The sequence below is a fragment of the Juglans regia genome, chromosome 3 (assembly GCF_001411555.2).
Source record: "Juglans regia cultivar Chandler chromosome 3, Walnut 2.0, whole genome shotgun sequence".
NCBI classification, from domain to species: domain Eukaryota; kingdom Viridiplantae; phylum Streptophyta; class Magnoliopsida; order Fagales; family Juglandaceae; genus Juglans; species Juglans regia.
Genome location: NC_049903.1, coordinates 19,826,777 through 19,854,320, shown reverse-complemented (window position 1 = coordinate 19,854,320; position 27,544 = coordinate 19,826,777). Strand labels below are relative to the sequence as shown.

Below are 27,544 nucleotides of genomic sequence, written 5' to 3'. Positions count from 1 at the left end.
AGCCTTAATGAATGAGATTAGGTGGGGTTGCCATTACTATGCTCTCTTTTTTTTTTTTATTATTATTATTTTCTATAATTTTCCTCTTATAATGGGAATTTACTAATTTGACTTTTAAGCCAAAGCTATACGGCCTTAGGTTTGGTCTGCGACTCTGCAGTAGTGGTGCTGGAGCCCTGCACATGGTAAAGGCAGACTGGTCCAGTTGGTAGATGTTTTTCAAGGGGATGGAAGTGGGTTCTGTCTGTATGCAACCTACAGAGGTCTATATACGTGTCTCTATATTATATATACTCTGAGTGCAGGGTATGCAGCGTTGCATTGCTTTTATTTCATATATATATATATATATAGTTCACTTAGGTAGTTGGGAGATTAGCTTGGAGACTAGGATCCGTCTCTAACATAGTAATTATAGTAGCAGCCTGCACATGCGTGCAATGATAAAATGACGGGATTACAGTTGCAGCTCTGATTCGATTTGACAGTCATTTTGATTTCGACTGCGGCTGAACTTAACCAACACTATAAGCACAGCAATCTCTTTTAAAAAAATAATGAATATAAAATTTCTATGAATATAAAATTTTATTTTTTTTAAATAATTATAAGATAATTACATATTTTACGATTAGATATAACATTTTTTTTTTTTTTTTATGGGGCAACTTTCTAACTTTATGTCCAATACATGTGCCTTCGATTCGAGTTAAAGTTGAAAATTAGGAAGAGTTAATTCAAGCTTGGTTCAAGAGGTTCTATTTAATTTATTAACTTTTCCTTTACCTTATGGTCTACTTGTTCGATCTTAATTAGTAGATCTTCTGAAAGCACCACTTCTTTCAATACGTGTAACTCATATTTTCTTGGATAAATGGATCTAACATGTGTAAAATTTAATATCGAAAAATATTTTAATCACAAAAAATTTTTACAAAAATAAACTTATAAATTTATATGATACGTCAAATTAGAAAATTATTTTTATTACAAAATAAATATAACGAATCTTATGAAATTACATTAATTTGTATATTTATTTCTATAAAATTTCTTTGTGATTGTAAGTACACTTTTCTTTTACGTCACTTATAATATTTACAAATTCAGAACCTATTATGTGATGGATGGTATTAATTGAACTTACCATACACGTTTATATTGTAAAAATGATTTTTTAACAGCAAAATTTGCTTTTCGACCAGATCAAAGTGCTTAAAAAAGCAAATTTACATGTAGTTAAAAAAGGGGTAAGAAAGGTTTTATATCTCTTAAGTTAAATATGAGTAAAACTTATGATAAAGAGAGTGAGATTTTTTAGAAAAGATTATGTTCGCTCTTGGTTTTGCTCCCTATCTAATAAGACTCGTTATGAAGTGTGTAAACTATGACTTTCTTGGTGCTTGTGAATGGGATTCCAAAAGGTCCTATCATCCCTGGCAGAGGCTTGAGACAAGAAGATATTTTATCTCCTTATTTGTTTCTATTGTGCATTGAGAGTCTGATCAATTTATTGAAGAATAGTGTTGGTAATGAAGCTGTGGAAGGCATAAGAATTTGTAGAGGTGCTTCTCAAGTGAATCATCTCTTGTTTGTTTATGATAGTGTCATTGTTTGTAAAGTTGACGTAGCTACTAATGTTAAAATTCAATTACTTCTAAATAAGTATGAGAAGGCTGTAGGGCAAAGAATTAATCGTGAGAAACCTTCCATGTTTTTAGTAGAAATGTGAAGGAGGATTTGAAAGCAGAGATCATGTCTCTATGGGGGTCGAAGTTAACCTCAACAATATGAAAAGTATTTGCCTATGGTGGGTAGGTCTAAGCTTCGAGCTTTTTCAGGTATTAAGTAGAAACTTTGGCAGAAACTTCAAGCTTGGAAGGGTAATCTACTGTCTCAAGGTGGTAAGGCAATTCTTATTAAAACAATAGCTATGTCTATTAATTCCAATATATACAATGAGTTGCTTCAAGTTATCTGCTTCTTTAAGTCATGAGTTGGAGAGGGTGATGGCTCAGTTTTGTTGGGGGAAGAGATCAGAGGAGAATAAAATACATTGGGTCAATTGGGATAAATTGTGAGTATAAGCATAGAGGGAGTTTAGGATTTAAAAACTTAAAGCTCTTCAATATGGCCCTTTTAACTAAACAGGGCTGGAGAATTCAGCATAAAGAAGAGTCCTTACTGCATAAAGTGTATAAGTCCAGGTATTTTCCTAATATAACTTTATTTGAGGTTAAAGTGGGTTACAATTCCTCTTATGCTTGGAAAGATATCTAAGAAGCTTTAAATTTCCTGAAGCAAGGTTGTATGTAGAGAGTGGGTAATGAGAATTCAATAAAGTGCTTAAAGACTCATGGATCCTTAGTCTGAATGTTAAGCAACTTCTTGAGCAGACTCATGTGGAAAAATGGGATTTAACTGTAACGCCCTGATCTCGTAGGGGTTCGGAGAGTTAGCTCTTGTAACCTAAATCCAACTTCCATAACATATTTAAAATACTTCAATATTTTCAAAAAGTACAAATCCATTTATTCAAACCAAAATATATGTTTCTCTACCAGGACACAAAAAAAATACCTCAATGAAATAATTTAAAAAAATTTCATAAATATTTAGAAATATCTAGGACTTCAAATATCAAATAACATAAAATCATAAACATATTAAATAAGACTCTCCAATAAACTTATACCCTGAGGCACTTATTTCACTACGATCATCGCACATTGCTAAAACTTCATACTCTTGTTCTTCAACTGAACCATTAAAATCATCTGAAAAATATTTGGAGATAAGGGGTGAGTTATTAACAACTCAGTAAGCAAAGAATATATACTAGTGTGCAAATATGAACATTTATAGAAATTAGAATGCAGAACAAAATATTTCCATTTTCAGAGTGCGGATGCAGAACATGTTATCAAAATATCAAAGTGAAGATTCAGAAATAAATTCATTCAAAAATATCATTTGATATAGCATAAATGATCATCATCATCATTAGAACATCATATCAGAATAAAGGCTATGTATAACCCTAGTGGTAGGGTTGTGCATCTGCGGATAGCCAAGCAGAACATAAATCACTCTGTCACCAAGGTACTGTACACTCAAAACAGAGACCACTACTATAACCCGTGGTAGAGTCGTATCCATTATTATAACCTGTGGTTGGGTTGTATCCACTATTATTACCTGTGGTTGGGCTGTATCCACTAGTATTACTCGTGGTTAGGCCGTATCCACTATTGTAACCCGTAATTGGGCTGTATGCCACTATTATCACCCATGTTAAGGCCGTAAATGAATAGAGCGGAAATATAATCAAATTCAGAATCAGAGAGTCATGCCAAAGGTTTTCAGAAATCACGTCTTATCCAAACAAAGTACTGAACAAAATCATATTATCTTCAAAATCATAACAGATCCAAAGCATATTTACATAATCATGCACAATATTTTCATATTTGCTCTTTTTGTATAGTTCAAAAACAGAAGGTACAAAATTAGCTCATGTCTTCACCAGTCATTACAAAAATGATTTCTCTTTCATCAGAGTTCAATGAGTAATGAAGAATAAATAACTGAGGTTATTTTCACATTTCTTTTTAAAACATATAATGCACATTTTCACAAATCAACCTCAATTCATTTTTTATTTTATGCAAAGTCTAGCATAGGAACCCCACTTACCTGAACTTCTAAGCTTTTCAAAATTTTCCTCAAATCAATGTCGAGTCAACTGTAAATTGTCACCTATAAAATAATCATGTAATTCCGTAAATTTTCAATCAATCACAAATTTACACCATTTAAGCCTTAGCTTTTACTATATCTATTTTAATTCTTCAATACCTAAAAATTCTCATAACCTAAAAATATCCTCATTCTCTAAATTTCCTTGATATCAATCAACATTTAAGATAAGTACTAGTAAAAAATTTCATTAAATAATAAAAATATAGCTTTAATCATATTTAAAATGTTCAAAATAAAATTACACACTTACTATAAAAATAATTTGCTACCAATAGTACAATTTAAAAATCCTATTTATTTTCTGTACAATTTCTTATACTTCCCACAAAGACCACATAAAAACCGATTTAATATAAACATAATTCCAAATTGAAACCATACAATGATAAGGGCAATATTGTAATTTCATATCCAAATAATATGTAAAACTAAATTTATGTAGCCTCTTAAGAAAACGTTTTCATGCGTCTACGTGGTGCAACAGTCAACGAGGCAGTGAGATACTCACCGAGAAAGGAGCGTGTAATGGCGCAAGGAGTTGGCTGAGGTTGACAGCGGTGAGGGTGGCGCTTGGGCAGTTGAAAATGATAGAGAGGGAGAGAGATGAACGAGAGAAGCACACGGTAAGAGAGCGAGGGAGAGACGGAGAAAAACCGAGAGAAAAGAGAAAAAAATAAAAAGAAACAGCGTGAGCTTACCAAGGCCTGAGGAGGAGTGCGGCTGACTGGGTTAATGGGAAGTCTTCGCCGGCAGTTTCTGTATACACTTGCCGTGGTTGATGGCAACGAGAAGGAGCTGGGGATGGCTGTAAGTGGTGGCTCTGTTTCGGGAAGCAAAAACAGAGGTCCTTCGAAGTTGGTGAGGTTGTGCTACTGTGTTGAACGACTGAGCGATATGGGTCAACGGACGGGACTGGTGGCTTGTGGTGGCGTGGCTGTGTAAGTGGGTTGCTGTGGTTTATGGAAGGGGCGTGGGCAGTGCTAAGTGGGAGTGTTACGGTGCACACGCTGGACGTGGCTTCCTCTCGGTCCGTACATCAAAGTGCAGTGGCTGACGGCTGAATGGGTCAAGGCAGCTTATGGAGGTGCAGACCAGGTTCGTTGGGAAGGTGACTGCGATGGCTGAGCAGTGGCTATCACGGTGGTGGTGCAGGGATGGCGTTGTTGGGGGGGGGGGGGTTGGACGGCAAACGGGGATGCAAAAATGACTCCGTGTGTGGCTGTGCTGCGCACGAGGGAGATGGGAAAAAGGAGAGGGCAATTTTGGTTTTCATCATATACGAAGGATGTGAATATATAGGTGGTTGAAAGTCCAAAAATAAAACCCTAGAGATGAGAGAAAGAGGCGTGCATGTAGTGAAAAAGAAACGGAACGTGGAGTCTGAAAAAAAATATCATGGGTTTGGGGTTTTTCTTGAGTGGGTCACGACTCAAATTCTGAAAAAATAAACAATTTGTCGCAGAAAATTCTTGGCTCAATACTCATCTTGGCCCTTTAAAGAAAACTTAATTATCAAGCCCAAAAAATCATAATCGGTCAAAACAAAAGATTTTAAGCCCGTAGTCTAAATAAAAAAAAATACTTGAAAAAACATAACTAGGCTTTTCATACGTATAAATTAAAAACAAAATTTTTATAAAACTATTTGTTGCTAGACCCGGGTATTACATTAACAGTCGATTCCCTAATTGACGATTCTACTCAGTGGTGGACTATGGAAAGGGTAAGAGCTCTATTTAATCCAAACATAGCAGCAGAGATTTTGAAGATTAGAGTTTGCCCCAACTCAAATGATAAATGGTATTGGTCTTAGGAAAAGAATGGTAGTTATATAGTTAGAAGTGTTTACAAATTTTTCCAAAATTTATCAACTCAGCACGTGAGCGAAAGTTCTATGGAGAGCAGAAATAAATCTTTTTAGAAAAGTTTATGGCAGCTGAAATTACCTAATAAAAGGAAGATAATTGCCTGGAGGGCATGTAGGGATAGTTTTCCAACTTTTCATAATTTAAAAAAGAAACATGTTATGGTGGAAGATAGATGTGTTTTCTCATTTTTGTTTACAGCAAGTAGAGGATCCTGCACATGCTTTGTTTTATTGTACTGAAATAAGACAACATTAGACAGTTTATCTCCTTGAGCTGCAAAATACTGGACACGGTTTATCTTTATGGGATTGGGCAAATGTTGTGAAGGGTACAGAATCTGAGGAAGCTTTTTCCACTTTTGTCTCAATAGCTTGGGGTTTATGGTTTTGAAGGAATAAATTTATTTATGAGCATGTATCTCATGATCCTAGATATGTGATTGAGTATGCTTTGTCTTTGCATAAAGAATATAAAGAGGTGTAGGTTTTTGATGTTGAGAGTAAGGAGGCAAGACATGTATGCTGCTAGAACCCTCATCCATCTGGTTTTTTTAATCTAAATGTGAACGGGGCAATGTTCTTTGATCAACAAAAAGTTGGTGTGGGGGTGATTCTTAGAGATGATAAAGGGGAGGTGCTTCTAGCTTGCAGTAAAGTGAAGACTGATATGATATCCCCAGAATTTATTGAAGCTATAACAATGTTAAGAGGGTTGCATTTTTGTGCTCAATGGAGTGTACCGAAGCTGATTTTGAAAAATGAATATTTCTTTGCTCTAGGATTTATAATGCAAGACATTCGGAGATTATTGAATAGTTTTCAAGAGGCTAAAGTATCCAATGTTAACAGATTGAGGAATCGAGTTGTTCACAAATTGGCTAGGCATTCTTGGAATGTGTTAGATATTGAATTGTGGTGGGATTATATAACGAGCAATGCTAGACACAGTCCTCATTTGGGGACTGCAATACAAGCTTAGGCTATTTTAACTTTAAAATTTTTAAAAATTACAAAATTATCCTTCCTAAAATGATGTTTTCTCTGATTTAATAATGTGCCTGTACATGCAGTCCCCACTTAAAAACTGCAAATAGAATTTCTCTTATATAACATTTTTTGTTTCTCAAGCTATTTGGCTTGATAAGAATTTTGTAAGGTTTTATTAATGACATTGATGTTTCCTAAAAAAAAAGAAGAAGAAGAAGAAGAAGGGCACATCTAGTGGTGAGTCTATCAGAAAACAAAGGTGAAAAAGAAAAAAAGAAAACAAGATTTGTATGAAATTAAATTATTTAGGCAGACTGAAAAAGAAAAAAAAAAAAAAACAAGATTTAGGTATGAAATTAAATTATTTATTAGGTCATATGGGAGACAAATAAATATTTATAGAAAAGGAAAGGAGCGAAAAGAGACCGTTTAAAGTTTATGGCAAGAAGTACCAAGTACTACAAACCTAATGCTTTAATTAATAATGAAGAGAGATTTGTGGTGGCCGGCTGTGTGTGTCTGTACGTGCTTTGACGACCCAAACCTCGCATGATCGCATCAATGCCTCCAACTGCCAGTCTGCAATTCATTAAAATTGGCGGTCGGACAACGTGCTCATGTATTTCGTGTATGATATACACAGGTCTGCATCAAGGTCGGACATCCAGCCTTCCAGGTAACTACGCACACTCAAAATTGCTACAAGTTAAAAAGAGTAACGCCATATATTGTTATTGATAGTGTAAACATTGTATTTTATTTAAAAATGATAAAAATTTATTATTAAAAAATTATTTTTTTATATAAATTTTATATTTATTTTTTTTTTCAAAATGAGTATATAATATTTAAACATTCTATGATTATAAATATCATTCATCTATATTAAAGGAATGAAAAAGGACGGATATACAATCATATTTACAATTTTTTATATAATTATATTTTAAATGTGTGGCATTTTTATAAAATAACTTATAAAAATAATATTACTTTACATAAATACCTTTATTTTAAAATATAATTATATAAAAAATTATAAAAAAGATTGCACATGAATTATTACTCTAAAAGAATACCATTTAACTAGTCAAACTCAAAGTATGATAAATGATTTAATATAATATCATAAGACAAATGTTTTAATTATAAAAATATTCTATAAAAATAAATTTATAAAATAACATGACTTAATATGAAATATTAAATTATAAATATATTTTTATTGTTAAGATATAAGAAGAAAGAACTGGACCTCCTACCATTAAAATGACGTGGCGTGACGTGGTACTCCAATATTTATTTCGTTGAAATGTGTACCCGGACCTTCTAGCCCAGTTCTATCTATATTGCCAACCTTATTGGGAACACCTGGATATAAGGTATTGAGTAACGTCAGGACGATAAGGACCAATCAAGCCATATTCCATAAAAGGCCTTTCCACTTTACCTCTAATCCGTGCAGGGGGGTTAAGTTCTTTGTTTCAGAAAGCAAAAAGAAATGATTTAATCAAATGCATAGCAGCTTCAAGAGCTGGGTTGAGAATAAACCACCTTATTTTTGTTGATGACTATGTCATCTTCTGCTGAGCAAAGTAAGAAGAATGAGCATATGTGGAACAGATTCTATGGAGGTATGAGTGTGCTTCAAGTCAATATCTTAATAAGAAGAAAATTTCTATTTTGTTTATCAACAATACAAATCCTCATGCAAAAGAGCTAATTACTCAGTCTTCTAATGGAATGGTATGTGAGAATTATAACAAGTATTTGGGACGACCAATTGTGATAGGGAGGTCCAAATATAATACTTTTAGAGGTTTAAAAGAGAAGATTTGGAGGAGGATATGCAGTTGGAAATCTGTTTTGTTGTCTTCTACAGGGAAAGAGATTCCGATCAAAAGTATTTTACAAGCCATTCCATACTATGAGTGTGTTTAAGTTGCAAACCAGCTTATTAAGAGAGATCGAGGCAATGTTGTCACAGTTTTGGTGAAATCATAACAATTCTGCCAAGAGTATTCATTGGAGAAGTTGGGAGAGGTTAGACAAGATTACAAGGGTGGACTTGGGTTCAGGAGTTTAATCAGTTTTAATAGAGCCTTGCTAGCAAAACAAGTGTGGAGACTTTTGCAAGATCCTTCCTCATTGGTTTCACAGGTTTTTAAGCATAAGTATTTTCAGAATTATGAGTTACTAGAGTCTAAGATTGGGTCTTCTCCTTCTCATATATGGAGACATATTTGGTCTTTTACTTACGTTTAGATAGTAAAAGTGTTTGAGAATGTTAGTGAATGGTAGTGAAAAAGTAATGAAAAATTAATAATAGAATATTAAATGGTTGTAAAAAATAATGAATAGTAGTAAAAAGTAAGTGAAAATTTGTAATACCCAGACCCAATCAAGCCCGATTTTCTCTTCATTTAATTTTTAAAACTCCCCACCTCTACACGTCTCTTTCCGTTACTCATAAGCATGCACGTATCTAATGTAATTTCTTTTTCACTCCCTCGCACTTGCACGTCTCCAACGGCTATAGGATTTTCTTTTTATGTTCAATCACCTTTATATATTTATACATACTTTCTGCAAAACAACAAGCTGCAACACCTCCTCACAGTCACCAAAAGAGAACCTAGATCAACCATCATTTTTTTTCCTTGCCATACACACGGATCTGCCTTGCACCACCACTAGCCACCGAGACTGCCTCCCCAAACGACCTGGCCGTGAATCAGTAACTCACCATGCAAGCCAAACGGTTTTAGCCACCACGTCGCAGTTGCCTCCACCTTACAACGTCAAGATCCTCCACAAGCTGCCCTATGCCACTGTCGCCCAGCCATGGAAAATCACCAAGGTAACACCCTGTTCTGCTGCTCCAAAACAGAGTACTCCCACAACTGGAAACCGCCACCACTACATCTCGGGTGAGCCTCCGCACGCCGCCAGCTCCACCCCGACGTCACCACCTGCATAAAAATTTCCATCGGGCACTTTACGCCACCCCAAACCACTGCCAGCCCTCGATAATATCCCACTTCTCCTCATGCAGTGATCACATTTCCCCCCCCCCAAATCTCTCTTTCTCTCTCTCTCTCTCTCTCTAAGTGTTCCACCGTTGTGCTCAGCCATACGAAGCTGCCACCTAGTCTCCCCGTGGCCAAGCCTTGCCTTCTTCTGTTTTGGTAGCCAAAAACAGAGTAGTTCAGCCCCTTAAGCCGCTGCTATCTCCTCCACCGAAAGCCCCTCCTTGCGGTGACTCCACATAAATTGCCGGCGAGGACTCCCCATCACCCAGGTCTGCCGCACGCCGCCTCAGTTTTTCCCTCGGTAAGCTCATGCCACTTCCAGTTGATGGCCCTTTTCTTTCGGTCTCTCTCTCGTTCTCTCACTGTGTGCCTCTCTCACTTGTCTCTCTCTCTTTCTCTCGCAGCCAGTGACCAAGTGCCCCTCATCCGCCGTAGCCAACCATCAGCTCTACGCCGTCGTGCCCCCATCTTTCCGTAAGTGCTTCGGCTGTTTGTGTTGTGTTTGTCTTTTTCTGGTGTATAAACATACTTATATATATGTAACTTATGTTAATCGAATAGTAGGAAGTATTATTACCCTTTCTACCCCTTATAGTATTTCCTTCCAGATTTATTGTTTCGGGTGTGTAGTTTAATGAGTTTATATTATGTAATTTGGGTTTGAAATCATGAGTATATTACGTGAGTTGTAGAGTATGTTTTTATTTGGATGTAGACGTGTGGATTTATATTGTTAAGTTGATTTTTTTTTATAAGAGATTGATATTTTAACGGAATATTTATTATGTAAATACTGATGAATTTTTGAAGTGAGCGGTAAGTACAAAATCGTATTTTGAATCCGTTCAAAAGAATATTTTTATTTAAATACAAGTATGATAGAAAACAAGTATGATTTTCTACTTATGATGATTTCGATATAGTTATATTATTTAGTATTATAATTATTGTAAGATCTCTATCGTAAATAAGTTAGAATTAAATGTTTTTAGTCGAAGCTATTAAGTTGGATATTGATGAGTTAGAAAGTGATGTTGGTATTTCAGGAATAATGAGAATTTCAAGTTTATGAATTAAAAATGAATTATTTTAAAATTTTTAGGCTTGAATATCGAAATACGAGATTGATTGAAAATTTATGTAAATTTACGTGATTATCTTATAGGTGAAGATTAATATTTATTCGGCACTTTTGAGGAAATTTTTGAAAAGCTAAGAAGTCCAGGTAAGCGGGGTTCCTATGCTAGGCTTTACACGAATTATTGAGACTGAGGTTGATTTTCTGAAAACTTTGCATATTTTATGATGAAATAAGAACTTGGGAAAAACAAAACCAACCTCGGTCGTTTATTTGCATACTCATGAAATCTGTGTGGAAAAGTAAAATTATTTTCTGACATGGATTGTGTAGACATGAGCTAAATTTTGTTATGATGTATCTGAAATCTGAAAAAGAGGGATATTTGAGAATTTTGAAAATTTGTGCATTTATTTATAAAGATGCTCCGACTTTTATTTTCAGTCTGTAAGAATGACCTGGTTATGTTCTAGTTTGGATATGGCATCTGAAAACCTTCGGCATGGTGTACTGATTTTGTATCTGACTCTGTCTTTGCTCTGCTCTGCTCTGTTATGCTTTGCTTTGTTTGGGTTGGTACCAACTTCTCTGTCTCTGAGTGCACCCACTTTGGAAACAAAGTGGTTTTATAATGGTCTTTCATGTGTGCACACTCGGGGCTTCGAGAAGAATAAGGAAAAGATTTCACCTCTGTCTCTGCCCGATTTGGACACCGGGGATAGCACAACTCTCCCACGGGGGTAAAACATGGTCTCTACTCTGTGAGATGCTCTGTTTTGATGTGATGATGATGCTCAGGTTATGTTATGCCAAAGTACTCTGGATTTTTTGTGTCTTAAAACCATCGCTCTATTACTTTCGAAAACATGTTTTGTTCTGCATGATAACTCTGAAAAATATTTTGTTCTGAATGCTGTGCTTTATAAATGCTCATGTTTGCACACTAGCATATGTCCTCTGCTTACTGAGTTGTTGATAACTCACCCATTCATCTCCATATATTTTTCAGATAATTTTGATGGTCCAGCTGAAGAATAAGAGTAGAAAATTTTAGCAAGGTGTGGTGATCATAGTGGAATAAGTGTTTGATGGTACAAGTGCTTATTGAGAGTCACAATCATAAATTGATTTATTTTCGGTTATTTTGATTTGATGAATTAAGGATATTTTCGAGTCTTTGGAGAGTTTGTAATTTATGTTATTGAGAATTTATTTATTGTTTCTTATGAAGGAACATAGATTTTTGGGTTGAGTAAATCAATTGATATTTTTTGAAAGTTTCTGGATTCATAGTTGTATTATCGAAGTTGATATTAAGTATCAAGAGCTAACTCTTCGGATCTCCGGGATCGGGGCTTTACAAAATTAATAATAAAATAAGAAATAGTAGTGAGGTATTCTAAGAGTACCTCAAGTATTTTCACCCAAATGTTAATCTGTGTAGCGGTAGGGAATGGGGAGATTATTAATATATGGCATGATAGGTGGCTTCCTAAACCTTTTACCTATAAAGTGTTAACTCCTATTCATGTGTTGGACACTGATGCTAGAGTGGTAGCTTTAGTTAATGAAGAAGTATGAATGGAATACAAAGTTGATCGAAGAAGTGTTCAGTGCAGAAGATGCTCAGTTGATCTGCAGTCTCCTAATCAGTTAAAGAGGGGCAAAAGACAAGCTAATCTGGGTGAAGTCTTCAAAATGAATGTTTATATTAAAGTCTGCATATTTTTTGGATTCAGAGCTTAAAAGACATAATCAAGGTTAGTCTTCTAATGAATATGTTGAGGAGGTCCAATGGAAGAAAATGTGGAATTTGCAGATACCTGGGAAGCTTAAACAATTTCTCCGAAAGGCACTATATGATATCTTGCCAACAAAAAATGGTTTGACACATAAACAAATCACTAAAGATGGAGACTGCCCAGTTTGCCATCAAGCAAATTAGGGTTAGAAGTGGAATACAACAGATTGCCCAGTTTGCCCTGCTGCGGTGGATGTGTGGGGAGAATAAGCTAGTCCTCTTAAGAAGTGGAATACAACATATGAATACTTTACTGCTTTATGGAAAGATATGAATATGAGGTTAGAAGATATGAATATGAGGTTAGAAGTTACTCAGTTAGAACAAGTGGTTGTAGTATTTTACAAGTTATGGGCAAGAAGAAATAGGTGAGTTTTTTATCAGAAGTTCCAAAGTCCATTAGTGCTTTATACATATGATGTGAATGATCTTGAGGTGTTTAAGGATGTGAATTAGCCATCAGGTTCAGACTCATCAGCTTATAGGGGTTGAAGCATAGTTGCAGGCAGTTGTTGATCGAGTGATGGGGACACCAGCTAAGGAACCTTTAACTAAGGTTAACTTTGATGCAGCTTTTGTCTCTTAAACAAGTACTATAGGGCTTGGTGTAGTATTGAGGGATAGTAGGGGAGATGCAGAGGTGGTCTTATTTGCTCCTAGACCACATCTCTTTTATTTTTCTGGTTGAGTGTTATGCCTTACTAAGAGCTATGCAATTGTGTCATGAGTTGAGGATTTCTGATGTTATTTCTTAGGGTGATCCCAAGCAAGTGATCGATAGCATACAAGGCAAAATTCTGGACTGCTCTTGGAATGGATAGCTAATTGAGGACATTCAATCCTTACTCTCAAGTTAGATCCATTGGAGGCTAGTATTTGTTAAGAAGAATGGAAATATGGCTGCACATGATGCTGCTCAATATGCCAAGAATCTGGTTGTTGAAACAGTTTGGATTGAAGATTGTCCTAGGGAAATTTCTTATGTTATTTTCAAAGATAAAGTTTGTAATGATTCTAGCTGATTAATGAAAATTCATTTCATTTTAAAAAAAAATGCACACTGTACTATGATATAATATTATATGCAACCTTATCTTCAAACTAACAATATAATTTACTTCAAAACACATGATATAGTTTCTACTCGAATGGAAGCTGTCATGCACATAATATATATTGGGAGAGATATTTTCCCCCTAGACCAGGTGGACGCCATAACTCTAAGGTCCATTTAACCCATAGTTGGGCCGCCTATCTGTGCACGTAAGGTGCACATCAGAAGGGAAAATGGGTTGTCACGTCACTGACACAACCCAACCCACATAGATGACAGGGGATCATGCCACATTAAATAACCAAAGACGGCAGCAAGCAACAAATCTCGACGGGAGACTCACTTTTCACAGGGACTCAAGTAGTGGGCACACTTTCCCACCTGCCACAGGGGTAGGACGCACTGAGGAGCGTACTGCATTTAATGTGGCGGCATGGCATTCGGAGTAGCAGTAATCACCTTACTGTAGGCCTGGCACCCAATACGACGCGTGGACCTCCCATGGGCAGAGTGTGGGGGCCACAACAACTAGGGTATAAAAGCCCACCCCCAGGTGAGACCTGCGATCTTTTTTTTCTTCTTCTTCTTACTTGGGAATTTTCACCATCTTTTTGGGAATGATTTGACTTAGATATTAGAGGTGTTTCACATCATCCTGAGCCCTTACCCTTACGTGTCTTGTAGGAGCATCGGAGCTGGCCGAAGAGTTGTATGAGAGTGAAACATACTATTAACAGTGGCATCGTCTATGGGATAGTTCGTTTTAGATTAACGTGGCTTTCACATACAGGAAACAACATGCTCCCAAACCACCTGTGGACAAGAAGAATCCTAGAAATGGAAGCGAGGTTCACTAAAATGGAAGATGTTGTGAGGAAGTTGACAACATAAGTAGTTAAGCTTCGAGATGAGAACGAGGATTTGAGAAAGGGGAACAACAAGCCGACTGAAGATGTTGAACCGAGTCTAAACGAGTATGCCGAGTCACAGAGCCTAGAAGAAATGGACACAATTGAGGAAGAAAGGAGGCATATGCACCACAAGTTGTGTGGTCTTATGGATAAGTATGAAGAGATGGCCAAGAAAATGGGTGCATCGTCCTCAGTCGACCAACTACTCACTAGTACCGACTTACCATATAGCGTAGAGGTAATGGTAGCACCTCTCTCACCCAAATTCAAAGTCCCTCAAATGAAGATGTATGATGGGTCCAATGACTCCCTCGAGCACTTGGAAACTTTAAAGCTCACATGAACCTCCACAGGTTCCCAAGGGACATAGCCTATCGGACCTTTCCTCTAACACTAAAAGGGGCCGCGAGGGGATGGCTTGGAGCACTACCATCGAGCTCGATCGACGACTTTGGGGAATTGGCCCTTTTATTTTTAACGCATTTTATGGAAAGTAGGAAAATGAGACTAGACGACCATCAAACAGTGGGAAGATGAAAGTTTGAAGGCATATCTGTCCCGATTCAACAAGGAGCGGATGATGATGGACAACCAAGAAGAGAAAATCACTTTGGCAGCTCTTTTAGGAGGCATTTGGCAGCACAACCCACTCATGATGGAACTGACAAGGAAATTGCGCAAGAAATGGTAAAAGGTATAGTTCTAACTATTGCCAAACTTATTGGGCAACACCTGGATATATATTATTGAATAACGTCAGGATGATAAGGACCAATCAATAATCATGCCATAAAAGGCCTTACCACCTTACTCTAGCATGCACACCGTACCATGATATATATATATATATATATATATATATATATATGCAACTAGACCTGCAACCTGACCTAGAATAGTCAAGTTTATACCCGACCCGATCCGAAACACTCCCATGTCGCCAACCCGATCAAAATAAAATCGGGTTAGACCCAATGTTTTGAATACCGTACCGGACGTCGTACCGGTTAAGGCACTGGAATGAAATATTTCGATACCGGTACCGTTTCGGGATAGCGATTCGGGATAACGTTTCGGGATAGTCGATATATAAATAAATTATATATATAAATATAGATAAAAATTATATTTCAAAATAATAGTCTATATATAAATAAATTATATATAAATACATATATATAAAAATTATAAATAGTCTAGTCTAAATTAGGAGTTAAAAAATAAGTTTGTAATTTAAAAAAACGAAAAAAAAAAAAAAAAACATACAGGCCGAAATATCGGCCGGTATCGGCCGAAATATAGGCCGGTACATGCTGAAATTTAGTCCGAAATGGCCGGTACCGGCCGGTACGGTCGGTATTTTAACCGGTACGGAACATATATAATACCTGTACCGGCCGGACGGCCAAAACGAAAAATTTCGGCCGTACCAGCCGGTACGGTACGAAATTTAAAACACTGGTTAGACCTGTATGACCTGACCAAGTCTTGCACTGTGGAATAGGAGCCAAATGATGCCTGGTGTTTGGTCATGGGAAAATACATCTCTCTCTTCTTTTGTCGTTCAGTCTTCAATGATGCCCGGTGTTTGGTGAGCCTTCTACTAATGGCCCTGGTCTTCTTGGGAGGCAGATCGAGGGGAAAGTATTTCTTATTCTTGTAAACTTTTCTCAGAGCCTCCTTTTGCTTTTGGGAAATCACCGTCAACACCTACGCAATCGATAACCTCACCACCTTTATCTTGGAGAGCTTGTTGGGTGCACTGCCGATGACCTTGGCGACGCGCAAGAGGGTAAGCTCGGCCTTAAGTTCCTTGAGCTGGCTTAGCAGATCCATCTTAGTCTTCTGATGCAGTTCATGGACCTACTGCAAATCCGTTTCTCTTCAAATGAAACCTTGTGGAAGATAATGATGGTTTTATATACGGACATGTTGAAATCAACATATAAACCCGTTAACCAGTCGGGTTGCAGACCCGATCATATAATAACCCGCCAAATCTAGGTCGAGTCGGGCCACTTTAAACAGGTCCATCGGATTTATAGGTCATTTGCACAGCCCTATATGCAACCATCTCTTCAAACTAACAATATAATTTACTAATTCTGAACACATATGGTTTCTAGTAGAACGGAAGGTCATGTCATATATATAATATGGAAAACACTAAATGCCCTGCTAGGGGCTCCCGTTGGGCTCTAGCATTTTTTTATATGTGTTTATTTTAGTTTTTTTTTATATAAATATTTTTAATAATTTTAAATATTTAAAAAAAATAAAATAAAAATTACAATATTATTAAAAAAACTTTCTTAATCACGAAGTAGAATAAAATATAATATTTATTCTACTTCGTGATTAAGGAAATATTTTTTAATAATTTTTTTGTACTTTCTGATTAAGGAAGTGTTTTTTAATGATATTTTAAATTTATTTTATTTTTTAAAAATATTTAAAAGTATAAAAAAATCTATATAAAAAATAAATTAAAAAATACACATAGAAAAGTACATGTTATGCCCAGCGGGAGCCCCCAGCGAGGGCTATAGCATGACCATTTTAAATATTTAAAAAAAAATCATAATAGTATTAAAAATTACTTTCTTAATCACGAAATAAAATAAAAAATTATAAAAAAATATTTTTTATAATTTTTTATTTTATTTCGTGATTAAAAAAATATTTTTTAATATATTTTTTTTACTTTCTGATTAAAAAAGTATTTTCTTAATGATGTTTTAAATTTATTTTATTTTTTTAAAATATTTTAAAATATTAAAAAATTTATATAAAAAATTATTTAAATAAAATACATATAAAATAATATTACACCCCAGTAGGTGCGGTTCACCCATATAATATATACCTTGTTATTTTAGCTAATACAATAATCATTATTGACTTGACATGACCATTTGGACTTGGGATATATGAGTCGCTCAAGTTGACGTTTTCGATTTTTTTTTTTTTCATATTTTTTTTTATATTTTTTAATATATTTAAATATTTTTTTAAAATATTTTAATACATTTAAAATTATTTCTTTAATTATTAAGTAAAAAAAAAAATTTCAAGCGGTTAACCTTGAATGGTAAATTTGGGAGGCAAAGTAGTTTTTTTTAGAATCTAAATAACTTACAACACGAATGGTAAATGGTTGGTGTCAAAAGTCTTATCTTGCGCTGAACGACTTGTCATTTTTTACCAACACGACATGAAACGGTGATTCAAGACCCGATGCGGCCAACATGATACCATTCGAATGTAGCAGTTTACGATCGAGCCGGTGATCGATCACTACTCCCTGACATTATCAATTTTTTCACCATATCATGCATGAATCTCGCCGTGTTTTATTTAATTAAGAGTTTTGCTAAACAACTTCTACTATATTTTACATTCTATATTTTTTAAAATTTTTAATATTTTAAAAAATTAATTTTGAATTTATTTTTTTAAAATTATTTCAACTTTTCTATTCATTATTCATATAATAAATTTTTTATAAAAGAAAAAAAATAAAAATAAAAATAATATAGAGTATAGAGTGTTAAGAAGTTGTGAAAATTTATTATTTAATTAATATGGCCTGTAAAAAGACTACCAACCTACATCCAGACGGAATTAATTGATTCATGTTCTAAATTCGTTTTAACTTGGGTAGATTTTTTTTAAGTCGATCGAGATAATTTGTAATGTCAAATCGTGAGAAATGTTTCATGCTTTTAATTTAATCCTTAAATTTTTCCTAATCTTTGTTGTATAATCGAGGTATTACAACCGAGCTAGTCAAATGTTTGGCTGTGCATGATGTCTGCCACCTTTCAATATTAATGCAACGTACAAACGTTTCCTGATCGCCTTAGACCAACTCAACTGGCAAGCATCCTTAGACCACTAGATGTTCATATAAAAAAAAAAACTGGCAAGCATCATATATGAACATCTAGTGGGCATGGCTTGTGTTCCTCATTGCTAGCTTTCTCACCTTCTTCATAGCTGAAATATTGATCTGAACCCTCAATGAGAAACAATATTGTCTCATATTTGCATTTATGAGTTGTGACCTGCGACTCAACGCTCAAGATCCTCTCTCTCTAAAGTTCCCAAAACTCAAGATCCCGGCTTCTTCATTTTCTTCTCTGTCAATTTTATTTTTGTGTAGTGTTTTTTATTTTTTTATTTTTTGTGTTTTTTAGGCCGAATAAGGGAGGATCGTCGTTCGAGTCTTTCCAGCCATCACATCTCTACACGCGCCCCACCGGCATGATGCCCAGCCGCCGATCTTCAAGATCTCCAAATCCGGCATCCATCGGAGTGGAGCGTAGCCCGCACGCGCGGGATGAAGTTCCGGACAGCGATGGCGTGTGGCCTTCACGTGCCACCGAGGAGCCATCTCTCGACGCCACGCTCGGTTTCTGTAGAACCTCTGACTCCGGGACTTCCAAGTCTAACCGTCGGCTTTCCTCCCAGCATGAACAATGTTGAGTATTTGGAGTCTGGTTCACCCCGCTCGAGCGGAGCGTCTAGCCGCTCGAGCGAATATAAGTCAGAGAGTTTCGCTCGAAGAGAGCTCGACAGACCGCTCGAGCAAAAGCAAGTCAGAGAGCTTCGCTCGATAACCGCTCGACTCTCAACTCGAGCGGAGGGAAGTCAGAGAGCTTTGCTTGAGGAGCCGTTCAACACATGTCTCGAGCGATTGGGAGAAACAGGTTTGCTCGATGCGGGCTCGACACACTGCTCGAGCGAACATCACTAATTCTGCTAAGTTTAGGATTTCCGCCGCATAACATATATATTGTTTATGTTTTTTGACTTGTACAGTATCAGAGTGAACAGTAGCCGTCCTACAATATTGTATTGTGATTCCTCAAGAAATAAAAATCCTCTGCAGCTCCGGTGGATGTTGGTAATTTGCCGAACCATGTAAATACTGTGTCGTGTGTGATTGCTTGTTTTTCCCGTGTTTGTTTTACTTTTCATCATCGTTTTTGCTCAACAATTGGTATCAAGAGCTAAGGTTCGAGTCTGAAAAACGATGACTAGAGAAGAAGTGAAGGTATCGGGGATCGAGAGGTTTGATGGCACGGATTTTGGGTGTTGGAGGATGCAGATAGAGGATTACCTCTATAGGAAGAAACTTCATCTTCCATTGTTGGGGAAGAAGCCGGACAGCATGTCAGTTGATGATTGGAACCTGTTGGATCGACAGGTTCTGGGGGTTATTCGTCTAACCCTATCGAGATCCGTTGCACACAACGTCATCAAGGAGAAGATAACTGCGGATCTCATAGTGGCTTTGTCAGGTATGTATGAAAAGCCATCAGCAAATAATAAGGTACATCTGATGAAAAAGTTATTTAATTTGAATATGGCAGATGGTACGTCTGTAGCACAACATCTGAATGATTTTAATACTATTACAAATCAATTGTTGTCTATTGAAATTGAATTTGATGATGAGATATGTGCACTGATACTATTGGCATCACTGCCAAATAGTTGGGAAGCCATGAGAATGGCTATTAGTAATTTTGCCGATAAATCAAAGTTGAAATATGATGATATTCGTGATTTGATTTTGGCTGAGGAGGTGCGCATGAGAGATTCAGGCGAGACCTCAGGCTCAAGTTCAGCATTGAATGTTGACTCTCGGGGGAGAGCACAAGACAAGAACTCAAACAGAGGCAGATTAAAATCAAAGAACAGGAGCAAGAGCAAGTCAAGGCCTGGCCAGCAGGCAACTTGCTGGAATTGTGGCAAAGCTGGCCACATAAAGAAAAATTGCATAAATCCCAAGAAGACCGAGAATGATAGTGCTAATGTGGTAACTGAAGAAGTACAGGATGCACTATTACTTGCAGTTCATAGTCCAGTTGATGACTGGATACTTGATTCAGGGGCTTCCTTCCATACATCTTCTCATCGGGAAATAATGCAGAATTATGTTGCAGGTAATTTTGGAAAGGTGTATTTGGCTGATGGAGAGGCTTTGAATGTTGTAGGGATGGAAGATATTGATATTGTTCTTCCTAACAAAAACAAATGGACCTTACAAAAGGTCAGACACATTCCTGAGTTGAAGAAGAACCTCATTTCTGTTGGGCAGCTTGATGATTGTGGCCATTCAGTGGTGTTTTCAAATAGCACCTGGAAGGTCACCAAATGAGCATTGGTACTAGCTCGGGGTAAGAAAACTGGTACACTTTATATGACTACTGGTTTAGATAACACTATTGCTACTACCGTTGCAGAGAGCACAGCAGATTTGTGGTATTGCAGGCTTGGCCATATGAGTTAGAAGAGTATGAAAGAACTTCTGTCTAGAGGCAAGCTACCAGAACTGAAGTCAGTTGATCTCAGTATGTGTGAGAGTTGCATTATGGGGAAGCAGAAGAAGGTCAGTTTCATGAAGAGTGGTAGAACACTAAAGTTAGAGAGACTAGATCTTGTGCACACTGATGTGTGGGGACCTTCCCCAGTAGCATCTCTTGGAGGTTCTCGTTACTATGTTACATTCATTGATGACCACAGTAGAAAAGTATGGGTCTATTTCTTGAAACACAAATCTGATGTATTTAATGTGTTCAAAATTTGTAAAGCCATGGTTGAGACAGAGACAGACTTGAAGTTGAAATGTTTGAGATCTGATAATGGTGGTGAGTATATTGATGGTGGGTTCAAGGAATATTGTGCAACTCAGGGTATCAGAATGGAGAAGACCATTCCTGGGACACCACAACAAAATGGAGTTACTGAGCGCATGAACAGAACCATAAATGAGCGTGCTAGAAGCATGAGACTGCATGTTGGGCTACCACTTACTTTCTGGGCAGATGCAGTTAGCACTGCAATATACTTGATAAATAGAGGGCCATCAGTTTCGTTGGATTGTAGATTGCCTGAGGAGGCTTGGAGTGAAAAAGAGGTCAAATTTTCTCATCTTAAAATCTTTGGCTGTCTTTCTTATGTTCTTATTGATTCTGATGCTCGCAGTAAGCTTGAGGCTAAGTCAAGAAAATGTTATTTCATTGGCTATGGAGACGAGGCATTTGGCTATCGTTTCTGGGATGATCAGGGTCGAAAGATTATAAGAAGCAGGAATGTGATCTTCAATGAGAAGATTGTGTACAAAGATAAGTCTAGTACAGTTGCTGAAGCAGTTCCTCAGGAGTCTGACTTTGTGAGTTTGGATGATTTACCAGAGGTCACAATGCAGTGTAGAGAAATGAGTGATGGGGAGAGTGGGATCAGTGCACCCATTCCTATTATTCCGCAGTCAGATCCAGAGCCGTCTTCTCCTATAGCTGTAGTTCGCAGGTCAGTTAGGACTATTCGTCCTCCACAATGTTTCTCACCTGCTTTGAATTATATTCTATTGACAGATGGTGGAGAACCAGAGAGTTACCAAGAAACCTTAGAAGATGAAAATTCTAGCGAGTGGGAGTTGGCCATGAAGGATGAGATGGATTCCTTGTTAGGGAATCAGACATGGGAGCTGACAGAACTTCCATCAGGGAAGAAGGCATTACACAACAAGTGGATGTACCGGGTGAAAACTGAGCATGATGGCAATAAGAGATACAAGGCCAGACTTGTTGTAAAAGGCTTTCAACAGAAACAAGGCATTGACTATTCTGAGATCTTTTCTCCTGTGGTAAAGATCACAACCATCAGGCTAGTTTTGGCTATGGTTGCTACTGAAGATCTATTTCTTGAGCAGTTAAATGTGAAGACAGCTTTTCTTCATGGAGATCTTGAAGAAGACATCTACATACACCAACCTGAGGGGTTTGTGGTATAGGGAAATGAAGGTTCAGTTTGCAGACTGAAGAAGAGCTTGTATGGCCTGAAACAAGCTCCTAGACAGTGGTACAAGAAATTTGATAGTTTCATGTGTAGTGCAGGGTACATCAGATGTCAGGCAGATCATTGTTTCTATGTCAGACAGTTTGACAATTCTTACATTATTTTGTTGCTATATGTGGATGACATACTCATTGCAGGGGCTAGTATTGATGAGATCAATAGTCTGAAGAAGCAGATGTCAGAGCATTTTGCAATGAAGGATTTGGGAGCTGCAAAGCAAATCCTTGGCATGAGAATTGTCAAAGATAGAGTCAGAGGCACGTTGAGACTCTCACAGGCTGAGTATGTGAAAAATGTACTCAATCGGTTCAGTATGGACAAGGCCAAGTCAGTTGGCACACCCTTAGGAAGTCACTTCAGACTCAACAAGGATCAAGCACCAAAATCAGAAGAGGAACAAGACTATATGAGTAAGGTTCCTTATGCCTTATCTATTGGTTCACTTATGTATGCTATGGTTTGCACTAGACCAGATATTGCCCATGCAGTGGGAGTTGTGAGTAGATATATGAGTAACCCTGGAAAACAATATTGGGAAGCAGTGAAGTGGATTTTGAGGTACCTAAAAGGCTCCTCAGAAACGTGCTTGTGTTTCTCAGGAGAGGGCTTAGAGGTGCAAGGCTATGTTGATGCTGATTTAGCTGGAGATACTGATAGCAGAATACCACAGGGTTTGTTTACACTCTGGGTGGTACTGCAGTTTCATGAGGTTCTAATCTATAGAAGACAGTTTCTTTGTCTATTATAGAAGCTGAGTATATTGCAATTTCAGAAGCTGCAAAGGAGATGGTTTGGATACAGGGCTTCTTGGAGGAATTGGGTAAAAAAAATCAGAATGGCACTCTCTACAGTGACAGTCAGAGTGCCATATTCCTTACCAAGAACCCAGCGTTTCATTCCAGGACTAAACACATTCAGATCAGGTATCACTTTATACGATCATTGTTAGATGATGGACATTTGTTACTTGAGAAAATTTGTGGAAGTAAGAACCCTGCTGATATGTTGACAAAGGGTGTTACACTTGAGAAACTGAAGTTGTGCGCAACTTCAGTTGGTCTTCTAGCATGAAGACAGGAGCTGTGAGTTGCAGAGGTGGAGGATATCATGTTTGAGGCAGAGGGCGACAATGTGGGTGTACCAGTCTCCAAGTGGGAGAATTGTTGAGTATTTGGAGTCTGGTTCACGCCGCTCGAGCGGAGCGTCTAGCCGCTCGAGCAAATACAAGTCAGAGAGCTTCGCTTGAAGAGAGCTCGACACTCAGCTCGAGCAAAAGCAAGTCAGAAAGCTTCGCTTGAGGAGCCGCTCGACACATGGCTCGAGCGATTGCTGGAAACAGGTTCGCTCGATTCGGGCTCGACACGCCGCTCGAGCGAACATCACTAATTCTGCTGAGTTTAGGGTTTCCGCCGCATAACATATATATTGTTTATGTTTTTTGACTTGTACTGTATCAGAGTGAACAGTAGCTGTCCTACAACATTGTATTGTGATTCTTCAAGAAATAAAAATCCTCTGCAGCTCCCGTGGACATAGGCAATTTGCCGAACCACGTAAATATTGTGTCATGTGTGATTGCTTGTTTTTCCCATGTTTGCTTTACTTTTCATCATCGTTTTTGCACAACAAACAGTTTCTGCACGAGCCAATGCCGACCATTGTGTGCACTGTTCATCCGTTTTTATTTTTTTTGTTTCTTTCTTGTTGTCCATTTCAGTGTTTTGTAGTTGTTTTGTTTTTATTTTTGGTGTTTTTTTTTTTGTTGACCCGAGTGAGGTTTGGGCCTTTGGATCGGACGTAATCTGGGGCTAGAGTCTTTTGAGAGTGGTGGGCAATGCTACGACCGGTGATTGTACGGCCAGACTGTTGTGGTCCGTACGTAAGCTGAGTGCTCTTTTCACTAGGGCTTGAGATGATGATGCTTGCGATAGGCGTGACGTCTGGAGTCTCACTAATTTGTGGTCTTGTAGTTGTTAATGTGGTTATTTGTAGTTATTTGTTAATTTAATTTTTAATAAAATAGGAATAGGTTATTGGATTTGATGTCCATAGCAGTGTCTCGTACTCTTCTTCCCTAGTAGGATAGAGAGGGCTTTTAAGTTCTGTTTTACGGAGCGCTTTCTCTGTTATGAGAGAATTTGATTAGAAGTTAAGATAACGTCCGCCACAAAAGACTTTGTGTGTGGGGAAGCTTGGGAGCTGTTGCGTAAATTAATTTATAGACTGGATTTTATATGTATTGGATTTTTTTGTATTAATAAGTCATTTTATAACTTTGATTCATTAATGAAATGAGTATGTTTTTTTAAAAAAAAAAAAAAATTAGAGTTTTTGTCGCCAACGTGTCTGATGAGTGGAAGATGATGATCATGAAATATATAAAGGTCAATCGGTGGAATTAGCAGTGGTTGCTGCTGAGTACTGCATGGAGTGGGGGCCAAGTAGGGTACGTATCTGCTCGTACTGCTAGCTAGCTGCTTTGTTTTTCTTCCTGGAATCGTACCAACCGGCCATGCAAAGTGCGATGGTAAACACGCGACAGTTGTACGCGGTACGTAGGCCTAAGCAAAGAATTTAAACAATATTGATATGGATATCCTTGATCTAAAACTTATACGGAGAAATGAGATATTAAGGGCCTGCGAGTACTGGGTTAATGGCCAATCAATTGAAATCTATACGAATGCCTTTTTTACAATTTTTTTTATTTAATTAAGTACGTATTCTCTATGATTTGAAGAGAGATAGATACAATATAAACCCTTTAATATTACAATGCTTATAAGGTCGTCGACAAGTCGTATAAATCATAGTATTTGTTTCTAGATCTCCGAATTGTATAAAGTATTTAGAGCAAAAAGTGTAAGCTGGAATCTCCTCCGCTTTATTTATAGCCATCTGTTAAGTAGTTATGGTAGAGGATAGAGTACTTATTAAGGCTGGTGCACAATTATGGTACTAGAAAAAACTGCACATTATTACACAAACGATTTATTTTAGATGGCTTAGAAATGTAGGAGAATTTGGGGGAAGAAACGTACGCACTGTTACTGAAATTACAGGAATTTCGCGTGATGATCATATGCTGAAATGGAAGTCCTTTGTGAAACAGAGCTTGGCTTGTTTGGCAGTTGAGTGGATTGGATATCCCATGGCGTCTCAGTCATATTTCATTTTCAAAGCATGCACGCTAGCTCTTTTGCACTAGCGTCTCTCTCTCTCTCTATCTCTCTCTCTAGCTTTTTGCTATATTTCTTTATAATTAATAATAAGCTTTGGGATGATTTTTCTATAGGGTATAGATCAGTAGGCCATGTCTTTGTTCAATTTGTTCTCATGACGAATCTATTCCCTACTCCACCAGCTAGGCATGGTATTTATAATTATTTTGTGCGCATGATCGTCTTCATGGGATACCAAGTGGGTTATGACCTCATAGCTAGATAAGTTCCATCAAGGGTTTAATTCCAAAATCACTTCAATTCTATCCATTTTTTGAGCTTCCTGTTCCCTGTAGATAAGCTTGGATGTTTACAGCTAATTGACAATAAGGCACCTGTCATCATGTATTGATGACTGATCATTAATGTATAGATCGATCTCATGCACACTAGCTAGCATCAACATAAAGTAAACAATATATCAGTATCAAGAAACCAACCCAGAACCCAAAAAATCGCAAGTACTCATTAGGGAAAAAGCAGGGACTTGTATGGATGTCGACAAGAAGCAAGGCACAAGTACTGATCATCCCACGTTGAAAGAGGTTCTAGAAAGGATACTCTAGTCATGAGATTTGATAACCAAATTTGTTAATCTTATAATTAGTATTTGATCATCATTAGCAACCCTTTCTTAATTACATGATTTTAAGATCAAGTCCATTTGTCTTTCCAAAATGCATATATATATATATATATATATATAGGTAGGTAGGTTGCCCCACAAAATAAAAGAACAACCTTGACCTCTAATTAAGTTGCTTGTTCATCAGAATTAGGCAACCACGTGGTGATGAATAGACTTTCTAATTAATTCTGATGAATGCCATTATTGTTGTCTCCAAGCTAAGTCATGTATGCCATCTATCACAATTGTCCAACACAATAAAATTAGAGATATGCTTCAAGTCTCGAGTTTGGAATCTAAAAATTATTTTGAATGAGAATTTTTTTTTTTTTTTTTTACCGAATGATTAAAAGAATATTTTTTAATAATATTATAAATTTTTTTTTAAATATTTATGATAATTAAAAAAATATATAAAAAAATGATATTATTTAAAATATTTTTTAGATTTCAAATTCGAGATCGTAGCATTATTCATAAAATTATCAGTGTGAACGGGTTCTACCATCATGACCTAGCAGGTGGTTGTGTCAAAATTATGTACATGTCCATTTTTTAGACATACATGATAAACCTGCTAGGTGGGCTCCCGTATCCACCCCGGCCCATCTGTCTGCACCAGCTAGTAGCAGCAGACTGGTTGGGCACTTGTATTATCATGTCTTTTTGGTGTATGTATATCGGCAAAAAAACAGTCGACATTTTTACACATTCTCTTTATTGTGTCTCAATCATTTGATTGTTTTTCAATATTGTTACTAAGATCATTTTTATTTTTCTCAATTTGCAAAGCTTGCAGAGGTTTTCTCGAGGGATGGAATATCCTTTCTTCATGTGGTTCCCACGCCACCCTTTCAGATTGAAAATGGGGCAAGAAACCTTGGAAGAAGGCAAGTTGTTAGGCGTAATTTAATGTGCCCACCACCTTTGAGATATATCTGATCTACAGTAATACGAGTATATGCCCTTCTTTACTAGCCAGCTCCTTTGGTTGTCATGACAGGCTATCATTTTTTTTTTTTTTTTTTTTTATGACCTTTTGGTATATAAATGTAGCTATTGCATTTTTATATGTGAAACACATTGCCTTCATTTTTACTTGCACTTGTTCATGTCCCTCTCGTGCTTAGCCCCTGCATGAACTAGCTAGCATATGATAGCAAGCGGTTTTATCAAAATTTTCCACAATTTGGTGATATTGAATGCAGTACTTGGACTATGAGAGACTTAGATTGGTGAAACTGGTCCAGAGGACCTAATCAAATAAAGCCACAATTGACAAGTAAAGTTGTGATATCATACTATATGTGTTACGACCCAGATTATATATATAT

The 27,544-nt window shown here is 36.9% G+C and overlaps 1 pseudogene; it reads right to left on the bottom strand.

Moving 5' to 3' along the window:
• Nucleotides 1-14,999: 14,999 nt before the first annotated feature.
• On the bottom strand, nucleotides 15,000-25,853 carry LOC109005446 (annotated as a pseudogene).
• Between the last annotated feature and the right edge of the window lie 1,691 nt (nucleotides 25,854-27,544).